Source organism: Malus domestica, chromosome 03 (assembly GCF_042453785.1).
Source record: "Malus domestica chromosome 03, GDT2T_hap1".
Lineage (NCBI taxonomy): Eukaryota > Viridiplantae > Streptophyta > Magnoliopsida > Rosales > Rosaceae > Malus > Malus domestica.
The window spans coordinates 27,214,971-27,236,109 of NC_091663.1; the positions used below are offsets into that span (position 1 = coordinate 27,214,971).

Below are 21,139 nucleotides of genomic sequence, written 5' to 3' on the forward strand. Positions count from 1 at the left end.
ACTTTTTTCTCTAGAAGAAGTCGAATATCCTACATTGGAAATATAATTCAAAATATCAAAATTCTCACAAAAAACCAATAAATTAATACTAAGCATAACGTAAAATATATGGTATAATATCGACTCATCAGCATTCAACCTGACCTGGTAAACAAAAATATAACTGGTACCTGTGTCCTGGAAAAGTCTAAACACTAGCAGATGCCATCAAAACTTGATCAATTTCCCAATACCATTGATCTCAATAAAACATTGCGAAATATGATAGGAAAGGGAAAAAAAAGATGGAGAACGGTATTTATTACCATCTCCAAGAGGGATTCGCTTCAGCAGTGCAACCTATTTTCGTGTTGAAGTTGTTGGGATTTCTAGCCATTACTGATAGGGTTTATTACTAGGGTTCCTAGTTTTTAGTGTTGTTAATCACATAGGAGTCCAATAATCCCTATACTTAAGGGATAAGCATGTATTTTTCTATTTTGACGTAGTCTTTACCATGATTATATGACCTGTAAAATCGTGGGCAGTTGCTCTTTCTTTCAGTTCAAGTGGAAGCCTATTTGATAGCCATGTTAGTTGTTTTTCATTGAATAAGAATTCTCCCTCGTTTATGTAAGCTTTCAAGCTTTGCATTACAGAAGTTAAAAGTGATTTCTTGGTTCTAACATCTGGTATCAGAGCCTCGTTGTTGGGCTTGATCAAAATCTTACAACCTAGGTGCTAGAGTGAAGAAACAAAGACATGGTGTTTGAGAATAGTTTCGTGCAACCAGCCATTCCAAGGTTTGATGGACATTACAACCATTGGAGTATGCTAATGGAGAACTTTTTTCGTTCCAAAGAGTATTGGAACTTGGTAGAGATTGGGATCACTGCTGCAGCAGGGGGATCAGATTCCAATGAAACGCAGAAGAAGACTTTAGATGAACTGAAGTTAAAGGATTTGAAGGCCAAGAAATTTTTGTTCCAAGCCATAGATCGATCAATATTAGAGACCATTCTGAAAAAGGATACTGCGAAGGATATGTGGGACTCTTTGAAATAGAAATATCAAGGAACTGCACATGTAAAACATGCTCAACTACATGCTCTTCGTAAGGAGATCGAGGCGCTACACATGAAGAATGGGGAAATAGTCAATGACTATTTTGGGAGAACACTTGTCATAGCCAACAAGATGAGAACTCACGGGGAAAAGATGGATGATGTGGTGATCATCGAGAAAATTTTGATGTCCATGACTTCGAAATACGAGTTGTCTGTTCGATTGAGGAATCTAATGATCTGGACACGCTATCTATAGACGAACTCTAGAGTAGCCTTTTGGTACACAAAAAAAGGATAAGGTGACATGTGGTGGATGAACAAGCACTCCAAGTTACTCATGGAGTCCAGCAAGGAGAACGAGGTTGAGGAACTTATCGAGGAAAAGGAAGAGGACATGGTAGGCTAGGGTTCGACAAGTCAACCCTAGAATGCTATAACTGCCATGAACTAGGGCACTTTCAGTAGGAGTGTCCTACGAAACCTAAAGAAGAGAAAGTAAACTATGTGGAAACAAATGAAGAGATGATGTTGATGGCACTTGTGGAGTTCAAGGAGGCAACAATGGAGAACATATGGTTTCTTGACTCTGGGTGCAACAATCATATGTGTGGCAAGAAAGATATGTTTTGTGAGCTTGATAGCAGTTTTAAAGAATCAGTGAAGTTGGGAAACAATTCGAGTTTGACTGTGCAAGGCAAGGGAAATGTGCGAATGGAGGTGAATGGCATTATACATGTGATCACAGGTGTTTTCTATATGCCAAATTTGAAAAATAATTTGTTAAGCATTAGTCAGTTGCAAGAGAAAGGACTTACAGTACTCAGCCAACATAGAAGGTGCAAGATCTTTCACTCTGAGAAAGGTTTAATCATGGAGACCAAGATGAGTCATAATGGAATGTTTGCAGTGTTGGTTCACTATCCACCAAAAGAACAAAAGTGTTTTTCCTCCCTCACCACAGATCAAGCACAATTTTGGCACTGTCGTTATGGGCATCTCAGTTGGAATGGGCTTAAAGTGCTTCAACAGAAGCAAATGGTGGAAGGATTGCATCAGTTCACAGCCTCTTAAATGGTGTGTGAAGATTGCTTGGTAGGAAGACAACATCGAGATCCATTTCCCAAAGAAAGCTTATGGAGAGCCTCCAAGGTACTTTAGTTAGTGCATGCTGACATATGCAGACCAATTAACCCTACTTGGAACAAGGTATCTCATCCCCTTTATAGATGATTTCAACAAAAAAACATGGGTCTATTTTTTAGTAGAGAAGTTAAAAGCATTTGGTACATTTAAATCCTACAAAGCACAGGTAGAAAAAAGAAAATGGGGTATTTATAAGAAGTCTAAGGACACATCGAGGAGGAGAGTTCACCTCGCATGAGTTCACAAATTTCTGCCTTGAGAATGGGATTCATAGGCAAACTAATTGTAGCCTATACTCCCCAACAGAACGGTGTTACAGAAAGGAAAAATCGCACCATCCTGAACATGGTGCAAAGCATGTTATTAGCAAAACAAATTCCCAAAACTTTCTAGTATGAAGCAGTAAATTGGATAGTGCATGTGTTGAATCAATACCCTACCCTTGCCGTGAAAAACAAGACACCTGAGGAGGCTTGGAATGGACACAAACCATCTGTGGATCATTTTAGGATTTTTGGTTGCATTACTCATGTTCACGTACCTAACAACATAAGGGTGAAGCTCGATGCCAAGAGTTGTAAGTGCATATTACTTGGGGTAAGTGACGAATCTAAGACTTATCAATTGTTTGATCCTGTTCTACAGAAAATAATTATAAGCTGAGATGTTGTGTTTGAAAATGATCAATAATGGAGTTGGGATGACAGTCACAAAGAAGCTATAGTGGCATATCTCGAGTGGGATACTGATGAAGAAAATAGCACACTAAAGGAGGAAAGTGACCCCGAGTCTAGAACTGATGAAGTTGTGGCAGAGACTGAGTCCGAATCTGATCATGGTGGCTCATTGGTTGAAGAAGACATTCAAAGTGATGAGATCTCACCTCGTATGGGACGAACTCAAAGATCACCAATTTGGATGAGAGATTATGAAACAGGTCAAGGCCTATCTGATGAGGAGAGTGCTAGCATGGCTCACTTGGCATTATTAATTCATCCAGATCCCATGACCTTTAAAGTTGTTGTGAAGTCTGAAAAATTGAGACAACCTAGGGATCAAGAGATACAATCCATCGAGAAGAACAATGTGGGAATTAATGGAGCTACCACCAAGAGGGAAACCATTAGAGTGAAGTGGGTGTTTAAAACAAAGCTCAATGAGAATGGGGAAATTGACAAGTACAAGGCACGACTAGTTGCTAAGGGTTACTGTCAACAATATGGGATCGATTATGCAGAGGTATTTGCACCAGTGGCTCGTCTAGACATTATTCGAATTATCATTTCCCTTGCTGCTTAAAAGAATTGGGTGATCTACAAACTTGATGTCAAGTCCACAGTTCTGCATGGAAAGATCAATAAAGAGGTGTTTGTTGATCAACCACCTGGATATGGACATAAAGGGCATGAGTCAAAGGTGTATCGACTCAAAAAGGCTTTATATGGACTTAAACAAGCCCCCCGAGCTTGGTATAGTCGTATAAAGTCATATTTCATCAAGGAGAGATTCAACAAGTGCCCTTATGAGCATACCTTATTCATTAAGACAGCGGAAGAAGGTAATACAAGGTTTAAACAATTTTGATAGTGTGTCTTTATATCGATGATCTCATTTTTACTGGCAATGATGAAACAATGTTTAAATAATTTAAGAAGTCTATGATGGTTGAGTTCAACATGATTAACCTTGGAAAAATGAGATATTTCCTTGGTATTGAAGTAATACAAGGTTCTAATGGGATCTTTATCAATCAACGAAAGTATGCTCAAGAGGTCTTGGAGAGATTCAACATGGATCAATGTAACTCAGTACTCAATCATGTGGTTCATGGTTTTAAACTCACAAAGGATGAAGGATGAGTCAAAGTTAATAGCACTGTTTATAAACCGATTGTGGGAAGCCTCATGTATCTAACAACTACACATTCTGAAGGTTGATGTGTTTCTGAAGATGTGAGATTCGCTGGGTGTTTGCAAGTTTCCAGGAGTAAACTGAATGTCTGTAATCATGTAGGAGTCCAATAATCCCTATACTTGAGGGACAAACATGTATTTTTCTGTTTTGACGTAGTCTTTACCACGATTATAGGACCTGTAAAATCGTGGGCAGTTGCTCTTTCTTTCAGTTCAAGTGTAAGGCTATTTAATAGCCATGTTAGTTGTTTTTCATTTAATAAGAATTCTCCCTAGTTTATGTAAGCTTTCAAGCTTTGCATTACAGAAGTTTTCTGCGATTTCTTGGTTCTATCACTTTGATCACAGTGATTTCACAACACTCCCATTTTCACACAAGAACCCTGAACCAGAATATACAAAGGTTGTCAGAGTAAAAAGCATAAACATGCAAATGCATTTGATTGCTAGTGCATTGTAAACACCAGTTAAGAAAATGTTTCTGCATAATTGAATCATCTTTACTGTCCTATGTAATATGTCTGGAACCCAAACTGGCTCACCACTTTCATTCTTTCTTTCTGTTTCTATGACAACCTAGAACAAAGCTACATAAATACACACCATACCTCCGCAAGTACCCTCGATGAGCTTGTTCATGACCAAATAAAATAAAACGACTTGTATGCTAATTCTTGAAGTAAGCCTATATAAACTAGAAGTTCATATATGTGCCTTCAATTGTTCTTACTGAGTACATAAAAATATGGGAATTTTAACGAAACACTCCCAGTACTGTTCATTTTAACGAAAAATGATATTTTTACTCTAAAAAGTCACTTATGGTACTATTCACTTACAACACATTTTTGTCCTGTTGATTAAAACTCAAAGTTTTAAAATCATTTTCATTAGTTTTCTTTAAAAATATAGCTGAAAGGATACTTCTCTCACAAAATCAGCCTAATGTCTAACCCGCCAGACACATCCAGAATGATTATACGAGGGGCAACTCAAGCCCAATTTGGCACAATTTTTCAGAGAAGATTTTGGTTTCCAGCCCAGCTTTTAGGCACTTTGCCGGAAAAGGTGTCTAGGGAGACCATGCCATGGGATCAGTTGAGCATTCTTATTCATTATCAGTGTTTTAAAAAAACTAGTTTTAAGCATTGCCTAGGCAGTTTTTGGGGGCAGGGCTATGAAGGAAACGCCTTTGCCTGGCGGGAGACTAACCTAAATGCCTAGGCTATCGCCTTAGGCAGCTAGGTGACGTGGGCGTTTGAATTTTTTTTTTTTTTTTTTAAACAGCCCATCCACCATTTTGGGCAGGTTTTTATAAAATTCATGCTAATTTTATGTTTCTGACGTTTTTATTAGTTTATTATGACTATGTAATGTGAATTAGAGAAGTAATAATATGTCAAATATTTGCTTGCTTGGTATGGTTGCTTGATTGTTTTACAAAGTATTATATTTTATATATATTAACTACAATAATAATTTTAGGTACTGTGAGGGTATTGCCTCATACCTTGAGACTATTGCCTAAGCAAAACTATGCATAAAATGTCTTGGCTTTACCTTCACCTTTTAAAACATTATTCATTATTATTCCCTGCTTAAATACCATTAAGTTCTAAATTAACATTTATGTCTATGCTACTCAACTGTAACATTACAAATGCATAACTAATTTGATGAAATCATGAGATCTGTGAAAACAGAACCATGGAAAGCAAAAGAAAAGGCAGCTGCAACTGATGATGGCATTTGGTAATTAATGCCTGCAATTTAAAATGCGGTTTTGAAGGTCCCTAAACGGTCTCGGATGGCTAAAATCACCATATATCATAGCAAAGCAGTGTGTTTGAATTAAGACGTCGTGCTCTTTTCAAAAACGTGTCATGAGCCAAAACGAAGATCAGACACTAAATCTGTGTTCTTGTCTTCCCTAGGTCCATTCTCAAGCAACCCAAAAATATCAACCAAATATTCTTCTTCTTCTTTTAAAGCCATATTTGATATTTGAGTGAAGTTTTTCTTTCATGAGTCCTTTCCTGCCAATTTCTTTACTTTTCTTCATAAAAATTCATCCAAATATTGTCCTACATCAAAATGAAAAAAGAATAGAGAATCGGGTTAAAAGGCTAGAGGATGGAGAGAGGTTGGCATGGGTGAAAAGGATAAGAGGAGTGAGAGAGAGAGAGGGAGAGAGGTGACAAAAGAGAGACATAAGTCTGACAGTGGGAAAGAAAAAAAAAAAGCCGCGTGCATGATGAGATAGAAAGAAAGCGTGCATGTCAGTATGTGTAAAAGCATGCGCGTTACTGTGCGTGTGGCGTGTGATGTGTAGAATGTGACATTTGTTCTTTCTATCTTAACATTAAATAAAGTTATTAAAATACTTTTGATTAAAATTTTTAATTTTAAAACTTTTTTCTTTAGTTTCTCTTTAATTTAATGAGGGTCATGTTCTTATATATGATAATAAATGTGATACCGAATCCAAGCTCCATCTTGCATTTGATGGAGAGATTTTTTGATGTGACCTATATATGGGATGATATATCATGTGTTATTATCTAAATGGTGAAATATGTGTGTTAAAATATATATATATATATATATATATATATATATTTAGAAACATAAATACAAAATAGAAGGATATATAAATTATATGAATTGTTATTGACACTCCAAAATTCTCATATTGTACTCCAAACTTTTTATATTTAGAAAGTAAAATACACTTGTGAGGAGTGTAAAATAAGATTTTTGAAGTGTCAATAACAATTCCCTAAATTAAGGTATTATAATTAGGGATGGGCAAAATACCCGCGGTTACCCGTCCATTTAAAATTCACGGTTACGGTTATGGGTAAACGTTTATTGGGTAACCGTTTGGATAAATAAACGGTTATGGGTATAACCGTTTACCCGTGAAATTTAAATTGGTAGTTATGGGTATTAACCGCTGTTATAAATGGGTAACTGTTTACCCATTTATTTTATATATGTAAAATTAACACAAACCATGTTTTCTATCGGACAAAACTTAGATCAATGTTGTTGACTATAGTGTGGTTTATATAGCGGTGTTTTAATTAATTAAAAAGTAATAAACGATAATCCGTGGAGTATTTATATCCTTCAATTGAATAAATCAAAAGAAATTTAAGTGAGAAAAACTAAACAGGAGCGCACTGAAATCATTTCCCTTGCAGTATGCATGCATTAGATTTAGTTAAGATGTTAGTCAAATTACCAGTGGAATTGCAGGGTAGAGCCTCTGTGTCTCAGTCAAAGCTGCTAAGAGATACTGCATTTTATTAAGGGCATCTTCATTAAGACTATCTGCAAGTTCAACGATGCTTGAATCATCTTTCAAATTTGCTACTTCTCGAACTTTCGTTGCAACCTTTTCTTGCATATGAGGGTGCTTGCAGAGCATATAAATAACCCACGTAAGAGTGCACGCCGTTGTGTCTTTGCCGGCAATTATTTCAAAGGAAAACTAATGAAAAGGGTTTGAAAACTTTGAGTTTTAATGATAAGGACAAAATAAAGGGTAGAGTGAATAGTATCAGGATTGACTTTTTAGTGTAAAAATGTGGTTTTTCGTTAAAGTGAACAGTACCGGGTGCTTTTCGTTAAAGTTCCCTTATTTCAATTATTGGAATGATATAAGGATTTAAAAAATTAAAATAATGAAATGTATGATAAATGTGCCTATAACGGTGTTTAATTATCAAAAAAAATTTAATTTTCAAGTTATTAAAAAACATGTAGAAGGGTGAAAAAATGGGTGATGGTAAAAAAAAAAAAAAGACAAACGGGTTAAAAAGGGTAAATGGGTAAACATGTATTAAACGGTTACGGTTAAATGGGTATGGTTAACCGTTTATAAATGGTTATGAGTATGGGTATAACCGCTTAAGCAATTAACGGACGAGTAAATAGTTATGCGGGTATGAATATAAACGGTTATAGGTAAATAACCGCGGTTACATATTCGCCATAACCGTTGCCCATCCCTAATTATAATTGATTGATAGATAAAACGAAATGGGTAAGCTAGGAGACCAAATTTCATGATTTTAACCCGTTCACTTGTAATTGTTAAAATAATAATTTCATGAATTTTTGGTTGATTGCTAAAGTTATATAAATAAGTAATTTACTAAACAGCCTTTTATATTCTTTTAGACTCGCCTAGACGACTGCCAAATGCCATCTCCAACCGAAGGGTCCAGAGGGTTAGAGGGCCGAAAATAGCCCGAAAACCGTCTCCAACCGAGGGCTAGGCCAGAGGGCTCTGGAATCTGGAAGGGCCCCACGGAATCGGAGAGGGCTGGAGGGCTGGCTGCATGCAGCCAACCAGTTAGCCCGGGGCTGGCCATTTTTTTTTTAATGTTTTGTTATTTTTGTCGATTATAGCCGACAAAAATACATTCTATTACTTAATATAAATGTATTAATGTTGGTTAGAACCGACAGTAATACATTTATACTAAATAATATAAATGTATTCCTGTCGGTTATAACCGACAGCATTTCTTAAGAAATAATTCAAATGCAACGGCTATTTTTTTTTTACAGTTTTATTATTATTTTTTATTTACAAAATTTTTCATATAACTTCTATTTTTTCCTATAACTTTTATTTTACAAAATTTGTTTCATATTTTTTTAAAATTCCATTTTTTCCTATAACTTCTATTTCACAAAATTTGTTTCATTTTATTTTAAGTTGTAGTTTTTAAATAATAAATTATGTTTGGCCTTATGGCCTTCTAGCCTTCGGTCAGAGACGATTTTTTGTGACAAGGCTAAAACGAGCATTCTGGCCCTCAATTGAAGACGGAGGAAAATATGGTCATGTACTATTCATTAAAAAATTAATATCTTGAAGGATCTTGGAGAGCCAAATAACTAAAACGAACCCTCTAACTAGTCATCGGTTGCAAATGGCCTAACCGTCCCGTAAAGGCTTCACCAATTTTATATGCTCAAATCGGGCGCCCGGCCTCGTCGTAGCGGCCATGCCGCTTTTTTGAAGTGTGAAAAATAAAATATACAAACAACAATTTTCCCTAGAAAATTAGAAATAGAAGTTAATGAAAGGGACATGGGTAGTTTGGTCATTCCACAACGACAATCCAAAAAGAACACAGTGACACACGAAAGGGATATCCAACACCAATTCCCACCAAAAATGATTGCAGGCAAAGCAGGAATCAATGGACCCAAAGCTGATAATCACGGTCCTCTTCTTAATCTCCGCCACCGTCATCGCCGCCCAAGAATACGTCCGACCGCCGCCTCGCAAGGCCCTCCATTTCCCATGCAGTCGAAAACCATATTCGCTTCCCCAGCAGGTGAGTTCATCCTCGCCTTCTCATCTTCTCGCTGCTCCGTCTCTTTCACTTTCTGGGAATGTCAAGAGTTTCTGGGGATAAAAAATTGGATCCCAACTAGATTTTCTATCGAAAGCCGGAAACTTTTTCTGTTGGTCGTAAGGCAAAGGATCTAGAAAACTCAGGGTTTAAACTTTGGTATTCGGGCACAAATAGAACGAGAAACGGTGTTGGCATCATCGTGGACAAGACCTTGACACAAGATGTTGTAGATGTCAAGAGGGTAGGAGATAGAATCATGGCAATCAAGATTGTAATAGGACAAGAACTTATCAATGTGATTAGTGCGTACGCACCTCAAGTAGGGTTGGATACGAGTTCGAAGGAGAAATTTTGGGAAGAACTTGGAGACTTGGTGCAAGGAATTGCTCAGACGGAGAAGTTATTTATAGGAGGAGATTTAAATGGACACGTGGGCAGGGAGACAGTCAACTATGGAGGTTTTCATGGTGGCCATGGTTTTGGGGAGAGAAACGAGGATGGGGAAGCTATCTTGGATTTTGCAATGACATATGATCTCTTCTTAGCCAACACTTTCTTTAAGAAGAGAGAAGAACATGTGATCACCTACAAGAGTGGGTCGTCAAAAACATAAATAGATTTTCTTCTAATGAGGAAAGGGGATCGTATAACTTGTAAGGATTGCAAAGTTATACCAGGAGAGAGCTTGGCTAATCAACATCGCTTGTTGGTGATGGATGTACATATCAAAAGAGTGAGACAAAAGAACAAGACTTGGAAGTGCCCAAGGACTAGACGGTGGAATCTAAAAGAAGAAAAACAAGTCATTTTCAAAGAGAAAGTAATCACCCAGTGTGTGTGGGATAGAGAGGGGGAAGCTAGCCAAATGTGGGATTCCATGGCTAGTTGTATCCGAAAAGTAGCAAAAGAGGTATTAGGAGAGTCCAAGGGCTTTGCCCCACACCAAAAGGAATCTTAGTGGTGGAATGAGGAGGTACAAACAAAGGTGAAGGCTAAGAAGGAATGTTGTAAAGCTTTATACAAGGATAGGACCGATGAAAATGGTGAAAGGTATAGAAAAGCGAAGCAAGAGGCGAAGAAAGCTGTCAGAGAAGCTAAGTTAGCGGCTTACGACGATATGTATAAACGACTAGATACCAAAGAAGGAGAGTTGGATATCTATAAACTAGCTAGAGCAAGGGAAAAGAAGACAAGGGACCTAAACCAAGTGAGGTGCATCAAGGATGAGGATGGAAAGGTTTTTGCTACAGAGAACGCGGTTAAAGACAGATGGAGAGGTTATTTTCATAATCTTTTCAATGAAGGACATGAAAGGAGTGCTTCTTTAGGGGAGTTGAGTAACTCAAAAGAGTGTAGAAACTACTCTTTTTATCGTCGAATCCGGAAGGAAGAAGTGGTTGTAGCTTTGAAGAAGATGAAGCATAGAAAAGCAGTAGGCCCAGACGATATACCAATCGAAGTGTGGAAAGTTTTGGGAGAGACAGGTATAACATGGCTCACTGACCTTTTCAATAGGATTTTGAAAACGAAGAAGATGCCAAATGAGTGGCGAACGAGCACTTTGGTGCCTATCTACAAGAATAAGGGCGACGTACAAAATTGCATGAACTATAAGGGTATTAAGCTAATGAGTCATACAATGAAGCTCTGGGAGAGAGTCATTGAGCATAGATTGAGGCAAGAGACACGGGTTTTGGACAACCAATTCGGGTTCATGCCAGGGCGCTCAACCATGGAGGCAATCTATCTCTTACGAAGATTGATGGAAAGATATAGAGATGAGAAAAAGGATTTACACATGGTCTTTATAGATTTGGAAAAAGCGTATGATAGGGTCCCAAGAGACATTCTTTGGAGGATTTTAGAGAAGAAAGGAGTACGAGTAGCATATATCCAAGCTATAAATGATATGTATGAAGGAGCAAAGACTGCCGTAAGAACTCATGAAGGACAAACCGAAAGCTTTCCCATAACTGTAGGATTACATCAAGGCTCATCCTTAAGTCCTTACCTTTTTGCGTTGGTAATGGATGAGTTAACAGGACATATTCAAGATGATATTCCTTGGGGTATGCTTTTCGCGGACGTTATAGTGTTGATAGATGAAACTCAGGAAGGGGTAAATGCAAAGCTAAACCTTTGGAGAAAAGTGTTGGAATCTAAAGGTCTTCGCCTAAGCCGATCAAAGACAGAATATATGGAGTGCAAGTTCAGTGCAAATGGAGGCCAAAACGAGTTAGGGGTGAGGATCGAAGATCAAGAAATACCAAAGAGCGACCGTTTTCGTTACCTAGGATCTATCTTGCAAAAGAACGGAGAATTAGATGGAGATCTCAACCATAGAATACAAGCTGGATGGATGAAGTGGAAGAGTGCATCCGGCGTGTTGTGTGACCGTCGTATGCCATTGAAGCTCAAGGGAAAATTTTATAGGACGGCAATAAGGCCGGCGATGCTGTATGGCACAGAATGTTGGGCTGTGAAGCATCAACACGTACACAAAATGGGTGTAGCGGAGATGAGGATGCTTCGTTGGATATGTGGGCACACGAGAAAGGATAAGATTAGGAATGAGGATATCCGGGGTAAAGTAGGAGTAGCCGAAATTGAAGGAAAGATGAGAGAAAATCGGTTATAATGTTTGGACATGTGCAAAGAAGGCCTACTGACGCTCCGATTAGAAGATGCGACTATGGGACAGATGTTCAAGGCCGAAGGGGTAGAGGAAGACCTAGGAAAACTGGAAGAGACTCTAAGAAAAGACTTAGAGTACTTGGATCTAACGAAGGACATGGCACAGGACCGAGCACAATGGCGTTTTAAGATTCATATAGCCGATCCCACTCAGTGACTTGAATTTTCCAAGTCTCCAACCGAGAAGTTTTCCTCACTCGGGAAATTAAGGGAACACTACCTCAACCTACATGCTCCACTCACAAAGCTTCAACATACAAGCTTCAACAAAAGAAAATTCAAAGAACTTAGCGAATAAGGCTTTGGTGTATTTAACACAATACGTTGAAATGAAGCAAAGCTTATTTTTTGATATCCCCGATAAGTTACAAATATGTACATATACATGAGTCAAAATAAACAAACAAGAGGGAGCCTTCACAAAGGTTGCTTAGGAGAAGTCTCAGCAGTCGGTAGAGCCCCAGAAAGAAAAGGCACCGGAGGGGGATCATTCGGAGCCTCAGTACTGGACAGAACCCTAGATGGAGGAGGCATCAGAGGTTGATCATTTGGAGCTTCATTACGCGGTACAGCCCCAGAAGACGAAGGCAATAAATGCCTTTGGAACAAACTCATAAATCTCTTATGATCAAGTAAAACCTGACCATCAGATTCCTTCATCTGGTCAAGCTTCATCTTCATGTTTGTAGCATAGTCATGTGCGAGCCGGTGCAACTGTTTATTCTCATGCTTGAGCCCTCTAATCTCCTGTTTGAGACTCATCACTTCAGCCGCTAATGATTCAACTTGGCGAGTTCGAGCAAATAGGCGTTGGGCCATATTAGACACAGAACCTACACACTGAACACTGAGAGCCAGAGAATCCTTAACAGCTAACTCATCAGACCGTTTGGAAAGTAGTCTGTTATCTTTGGGAGTGAGAAGGTTCCTGGCCACCACCTCAGCGGTCATATCATTCTTCATCACGAAATCCCCAACGGTAAGAGGACCAGTAGGGGAGACGAAGGATGGGCGTCATATGTTGTCTGGAGAAGGCGGGGCTGCCTCTTCAACAAGGTTCAAGTCAAAACGACGGTCGGAGGGGCCAGACATTTTCAAATGTGTTGAAGAGATAAGAGGTCGGACAAATCAAGATCTTAGAAGTGCAAGAATGGAGCTTCTACTGGTGGAGATTCAAGTGTGCTTTGGAACTTAATGTCAGCCCCTATAAAAATCTGCACTCGACGGAGCTTCAGAAATCGAAGAGGCGTCTGCTCAGAAATCGAAGAGGCGTTTGCTTTCTCAAAAGTTGGGCTGCTCAGAGACCACGATGGTCGATCTCAGAAATCGAAGAGGCGTTTGCTTTCTCAAAAGCTGGGCTGCTCAAAGACCACGAAGGCCGATCTCAGAAATCGAAGAGGCGCTTGCTTTCTCAAAAGCTAGGCTGCTTAGAGACCACGAGGGCCGATCTCAGAAATCGAAGAGGCACCTACTTTTCCAGCCTTGTCAGCACCTGTCACACGCACACTCAGCTTTGCGGAAATTATGGGCATTCAGTCGAAGACTTCTGGTGAAGTAGAAAGCACATGAATCTTACTGTTCAATCGTCCACTTCCCACACGCAACAGTAGCTCATGGGTACCACAGATAACTTTGCCAAAGTTCTCTGCCAAAGTTGAGACACGTGAAGCTTGCAGCTCTCACCACATTGCTCTAACCAAGAAGGGTAAAAGAATAGCAAAGAAACAGCATTAACAAAGTTTAGACACATAAATTTTGAAGGTCTAGCTACCATATTATTACCCACAAGGGTAAAGGAACAGTACCACTGCTGGATAATTGGAAAGTCCTTGTGTGTCAACCTCTGTGCTCCGTGGCAAGGTAGACTAGCAAACATGCCCAACCTTTACTCACATTCGAGAAAACACTCCCAACAAGATTGCTTGCTCCAAAATCGAAGAGGCATCGTCCTTCGAATCTCGAGAGCCAGACTCCCAACATGACTACTTTCTCAAAAATCGAAGAGAGGGTAAAGGAACAGTACCATTGCTGGATAATTGGAAAGTCTCTGTGTGTTAACCTCTGTGCTTCGTGGCAAGGTAGATTAGCAACACATGCCCAACCTTTACTCATATTCGAGAAAACACTCCCAACAAGATTGCTTGCTCCAAAATCGAAGAGGCACCGCCCTCGGAATCTCGAGAGCCAGACTCCCAACATGATTACTTTCTCAAAAATCGAAGAGACACCGCTCTCCGAATCTCGAGAGCGAGACCCCCAGCATGATTGCTTTCTCAAAAATCGAAGAGGTATCGTTCTCCGAATCTCGAGAGTCAGATCCTCGATAGGATTGCTTGTTCGAAAACCGAAGAGGCACCACTTTCCCAACTTCATGAGCCGGATCTCCTTGGATAAAGCTTGTCTGTAATCTTCACACGCAACATCAGCTTTCCAGATACCATAGACCACTTTTTCAAAGTGCTCTGACAGAGTTAAAACATGTGAAGCTGACAGCTCCCACTACCGTGCTATGACCAAGCAGGGTAAAGGAATAGCATTACTACTTGTTGTTAGGGAGACTCCTATATATGTCGACCTCCATCCCCAACGGACAGGCAAACCTGCAAAAATGCTCAACCCTTCCTCATATTTGAGAGGGCACTCCCAACGAAGCCTTTCAAAATATTCAGCTTTCTTTCCCCCCGATAATACCTCTGCAAATAAGCTATACTAGAGCAAGAATATCTCATATCATCAGGGTTAAAAGCAAGAGTATCTCATATCATGCTTTTTCCCTGTCTTTTCCTTTGGCCTTGTTCTTACCTGTAAGATAAGGAGAAAGAGAGCAATCAGTCAGCACTTGGAATCAAGCTTCCAGCCAGGAACTGACTGCCTAGAACCCCTTACCTGATTACTTACCTGGCATTGCTCTCGAGTACTCATCTTCAACATCTTATGCTTCCAGGGAAGATACCGCATCTGCCTGAGGAACAGATACGCCAAGTGAGAAGGATACAAGGAAGCATGTGGAGACAAGCGTAACAGCACACATGCTGATACATCCACTACTCTGTCAAAAGCAAAAGTATCCCATATCAGCAGGGTCAAACGTACTCTAGATTTGATGGACAGCACACGTGCCGATACATCCACTACTCTGTCAAAAGCAAAAGTATCCCATATCAGCAGGGTCAAACGTACTCTAGATTTGATGGACTTGTTTTGACCCTCAAATTCTTCAGTCGGCCTTATACTCTGGAGGAAACCAGAAAACCCTCCAGCTCAGTTCAAGAATAAGCCTGTGGAAAGTTACTTCTTCAAAAGCAAAAGTATCCCATATCATCTATTCTCATTTTTCTTCTCTTTATCCTTCATGCTGCCTGCAAGATAGGGAGAATGTGAACAATCAGCCGAAGCTCTGATTGCTTACCTTGTCTATCACCTCTTTCAGCAGATCCCCTAGCTCGGCGACTTGGGGGACTCCTACTACATGGTTTGTATCACGCTTGACCAAGCCTGAAACTACAAGTAAGCTTCAAGTGAAATTGATACATTACCTTGTGCATCTCCACCAGTTAAAGATACCATCCCTAGATGGAGGAAGAGTACTTCCAGAGAAGATGCCACATCTACCTATGAGACAGATAAGGCAAGTCAAGACGATACCACACTCCGATACTTAGAAGTTTCGTGATTACGAGATCATTCTCCCACAATATTTCCTAATGTCATTTGTACTAAATCATTCACTTGTACTCACTAAAGGAGAGCTTGAACCTATGTACTTGTGTAAACCCTTCACAATTAATGAGAACTCCTCTATTCCGTGGACGTAGCCAATCTGGGTGAACCACGTACATCTTGTGTTTGCTTTCCTATCTCTATCCATTTATATACTTATCCACACTAATGACCGGAGCAATCTAGCGAAGATCACAAAAAGCGACCGTTTTCGCTACCTAGGATTTATCTTGCAAGAGAACGGAGAATTAGATGGAGATCTCAACCATAGAATACAAGCTAGATGGATGAAGTGTAAGAGTGCATCCGGCGTGTTGTGTGACCGTCGTAGGCTACTGAAGCTCAAGGGAAAATTTTATAGGACGGCAATAAGGCCATCGATGTTGTATGGCACAGAATGTTGGGCGGTGAAGCATCAACACGTACACAAAATGGGTGTAGCGGAGATGAGGATGCTTCGTGGGATGTGTGGGCACACGAGAAAGGATAAGATTGGGAATGAGGATATCCGAGGTAAAGTAGGAGTAGCCGAAATTGAAGGAAAGATGAGAGAAAATCGGTTCAGGTGATTTGGACATGTGCAAAGAAGGCCTACTGACGCTCCGGTTCGAAGATGTGACTACGGGACAAAGGTTCAGGGCCGAAGGGGTAGAGGAAGACCTAGGAAAACTTTGGAAGAGACTCTAAGAAAAGACTTAGAGTACTTGGATCTAACGGAGGACATGACACAAAACCGAGCGCAATGGCGTTCTAGGATTCATATAGTCGACCCCACTTAGTGGGAAAAGGCTTTGTTGTTGTTGTTGTTGTTGTTGTTGTTTAGTAACTTGATTATTACTAGTTTATGCTTAGTTAATTGATTGAATTGCAGAAAAAGAAAAAATTTGTGAAATTTTGTTGCTATTTAAACGATGTGTAGAGCCCGTTTGTGTCAGATTAACATAGCATGGTTGGAAATTTATCGAACTCGAGAGGGGTCATTGTGTTGGTTTGCTGAGTGTAATGCTAGTTTTTGTTTGTTGTTGTGAGTTTTGTGGTAGTTTAAGATTAACAGGTCTTATTCCAAACTGTCATGTTCAACCGTAGGCGAAATCGAGTCCCAATAAGAATCAAACTCATTCTGACCAAAGCAACCTATCTCCATCTGATCAATCATTCGACTGACCATTGTCCACTCGATTTTTCTGTTATTTTTCATTCAAACACTAGGTACTGAACCTATGACCGAATCATTTTGTGTTGCGCCCTGAGCTGCACAGCACATTTTGTTCCTACGGCTACTTTAACCAGCACCATATAACCTCTACATCCCCATATTCAGCCAATTCTGATGCCTTTGCCTAGGGTCATGCTTGCTAATGCCTCTAGTCAATTAAGCCTAATGATTTCGTCTCAAGGATCTGGCCATTTATGATCTTAATTCATGAGCCCTCATGGCTGGATATGGGAGAAACAAACATACTTCATATGAAAAGATTTCTGGCCAATTAATCGGATGCATGCATTCTGTGCTAAACCGAAAAACAAGTGCAGTTTATTGCTAAAGTATAATTGTTATGTTAATTCCTACTCACTGTATTAAACTTGGAGTTCTTGGATGTTATGATTGCTTGGTGACATTATTATCATTGATAGTGACATAACCTATGTTAATTTGCATTCGGGGCAAGTAATTTGTACAAATTAGGTCTTTGTCTGATATTTTATCTTTATTGACTCCCAATTCCGTAACATTCTTTAGGGTTTATTAATATTAAGCATACCCTAAATATATCGTTTTCTGCAAAATGGCCTATTGCAGGTGCACATCTCTTTTGCAGGAGACAAGCACATGCGGGTGACGTGGGTCACTGATGATAAATCTGCTCCTTCAGTTGTTGAATATGGAACATCATCTGGGAAATACAGTTCTGTAGCTCAAGGAAAAAGCACCTCTTATACTTACATGCTCTATAGCTCAGGAAAGATACACCATACTGTCAGTGGGCCTCTTGAACATGACACTGTTTACTTCTACCAATGTGGAGGCCAAGCTCCTGAGTTTCAGTTCAAGACCCCTCCAGCTCAATTTCCGATTACTTTTGCTGTGGCTGGAGATCTTGGACAAACTGGATGGACGAAGTCAACGCTAGACCACATTGACCAGTGCAAATATGATGTGCATCTGCTTCCCGGAGACCTTTCATATGCTGATTACATTCAGTCTCGTTGGGATACATTTGGTGAGCTGGTGCAGCCACTTGCAAGTGCAAGGCCATGGATGGTACCCAAGGGAACCATGAAAAGGAAAATATACCATTGTTAAAGGATGGGTTTCAATCCTATAATTCCAGGTGGAAAATGCCGTATGAAGAAAGTGGATCAAGTTCAAATCTTTACTATTCCTTCGAAGTTGCAGGTGTCCATGCTATCATGCTCGGTTCATATACTGATAATGATGAGTATTCAGATCAATACAGGTGGCTGAAGGTGAGTCAAATTTCTCTTCTCCTATCAGAAGGAACAGATTTTTTCTGCTACATTAAATAATGCACAGTATATTAGTAATATTCATTCTTACTCTTTATCAGTAGCTTCTTGGATCTTGTAAATGTTTATGGTATGTGCCATCTCTTGTATGTGTTTCTGTTATAGGTCATAGTTTAAATATTCACATAAGTCCTACTATGCTGTTGGAGGCTAATAGTTTTGTCTGATTTTCTAGATAATGGGTGCACATGACATGCCTTCCATATGTCTTTATGTATTTCCTCGTCAGAAACATGGAAATTTCAATCCTGAGTAGAAGGGATGGGCATTGGGCACCCATTGAGTGTCATGGATGTGGTGGTGGTGGTGTTGGTCCCTAGTGAGTAGTAATATACGTGTATATGCACAATAAGTAAGTGAACCTGTTCTAACAATCCATCACAAAATAAGTTGGTACACAAGTTGGGGAGGGTCAGAAAATCTTTGGAGCCTCATCTGAGGGATTAGAAACATATAAAAAGGAAATTTATTAACATAAATCTCGTTGGGGTGTTGTTCAGGCCTTGAACAATGAGGGGTCCATATTTGAATATAGCTACGAGGCATGGGTTTCAAGAATTATTACAATCACTTCCAATTTAGATGTACTATTGGAGTTATTTTCTTTTATCTCTCTTGCGTTTGGAGCTATTTTCTTCTTTCACTGCCTCTCTTGTGTCAGTCTTTTTATAAAATAAAGTAGTCGTTCAGCTACACATGCAACGGTGATTTTATGGCATTCTGGTGAAACAGGCTGATCTTTCAAAGGTTGACCGACAGAAGACACCTTGGCTGCTCGTGCTCTTTCATGTTCCCTGGTACAATAGTAACAAGGCTCATCAAGGTGAAGGGGACAGCATGATGGCAGTAATGGAGCCATTGCTTTATGCTGCCAGTGCGGATATAGTATTTGCTGGTCATGTTCATGTTTATGAACGAACGGTAAAGCTATACTAAATTGGCACATATTTCTGTAGTAAATATAGAGCACTCAATTTTAATCCATGATGTCTTTGACAGAAACGCGTGAACAATGGAAAATCAGATACATGCGGTGCTGTCCACATAACCATTGGTGATGGCGGAAACAAAGAAGGCTTGGCTCACAAGTATGTCTCTGTGCTCAAAAGATTTTCAAATTTGCAATGTAGGAAAATAGAATGTTTGTTCAACTCTCATGTGCTTGGAAAAAAACAATCCTGAAATCGGTTTGCATGGGATGAGTTCTGGACATTTGAATTTTATATTGTCTCTATGACAGCTACTAGTAGTCAGCAAATATGTGTCTCATTGGCACTGGTTACTAACTGTTTGTTCCAATTCCTCACAAATTGGCAGGTATAAAAACTCACCACCCGAGTGGTCAGTTTTCCGGGAAGCAAGTTTTGGTCATGGTGAGCTGAATATAGTGAATTCAACCCATGCCTTTTGGACCTGGCATAGGAATGATGACGACGAGCCTGTTAGGTCCGATCAGGTCTGGATAACCTCGTTGGTTAGTTCAGGATGTGTTGCTGAGAAGACACTTGAACTAACGAAGATACTTACGGAACCATAGAGCTTGTAATCACATGAAGTTTGTCTCTCTTCTGGTTGGCGTGTTCGTAAAATTGGCTTTCTGCAGTTCGAATGTGCAAGCTCTTCTATCTAGGCGTCAAACTTTATGCATGTACCATATATGGTTGAACTTTCCCCTTAGTGTGTGTGTGTGTATATATAGCCAAAAGCAAGCATGCAAAGTGGCACAAAGCTAACAAGATGGCAATGGCAATTATGAGGAACGCAATAAATGAAACTGTTGGAATACCAAAGTCTGACAAGGCCAAAGAACTATTGACCACCATTGGAGATAAGTTCAAATTGTCTGATAAGGCTGGACTGGAAGCCAATTCACCAAACTCACCTCTATGAAATTCGATGGTAATGGGAGTGTGAGGGAACACATATTGAAGATGTCAGACATTGCGTTGAAACTAAAAAACCAATTCATCAAGGATATGTGAACCTTTTGATGGTGGTTGATACAAGTAACAGATCCTTGAAACTGTTTTGTGACAACAAAGCAGCTGTGTTTTTCTCAAAGAACAACAAAAGATCATTGGATTGCCGGCTCATGGACATGCAATATTTGAAAGTCAGAGATGAAGTGAGAAAGATGACAGTTGACATTGAACACATTGGCACATACAACATGCTGGCCGATCCCATGACAAAAGCTCTACCAGTGGGAGTCTTCAAGAAGCATGTTCATGGAATGGGAGTTTATGAGACTTTTGACTCTGCGAATGAGGGGGAGTAAAAGTTTGATCATTTCTTGCTTGACTATTAAACTCATTTCAATTAAATAAACTGCCATGATGCTTTGTTATGTTTCATACGAGTAACCATTGTAGACAAATTCAAGTGAGATAAAAGCTTATGCTTAAAACTTAAACTGGTATTTTGCTAATCAGACCCATACACCTTGGCATTATCTGCAATCATTTACTGAAACCAAGCATACATGTAATTATGGAACAAAAGTGCAGAAAGATATGCACTCTGAGTTTCCATAGTTCTGTGCTCAACTTCAGTGGTGATTGTTCCATGAGGAAAACTAATGTGACGTTAGCTCAGCGATCACCATGATTCTTGTTGCAATTGAATTAAAATCACTTGACACCCAAAGTGGGATAATGTAAGATTATATTGGCTTGTCAAGTATTGTGTCACGGATCATACAAAAGGAAAGTTA

General features: G+C 39.5%; 1 pseudogene; it reads left to right on the forward strand.

The window, feature by feature from the left end:
- The first annotated feature begins 9,299 nt into the window (after nucleotides 1–9,299).
- On the forward strand, nucleotides 9,300–20,839 carry LOC114824010 (purple acid phosphatase 18-like; annotated as a pseudogene).
- Nucleotides 20,840–21,139: the final 300 nt, after the last annotated feature.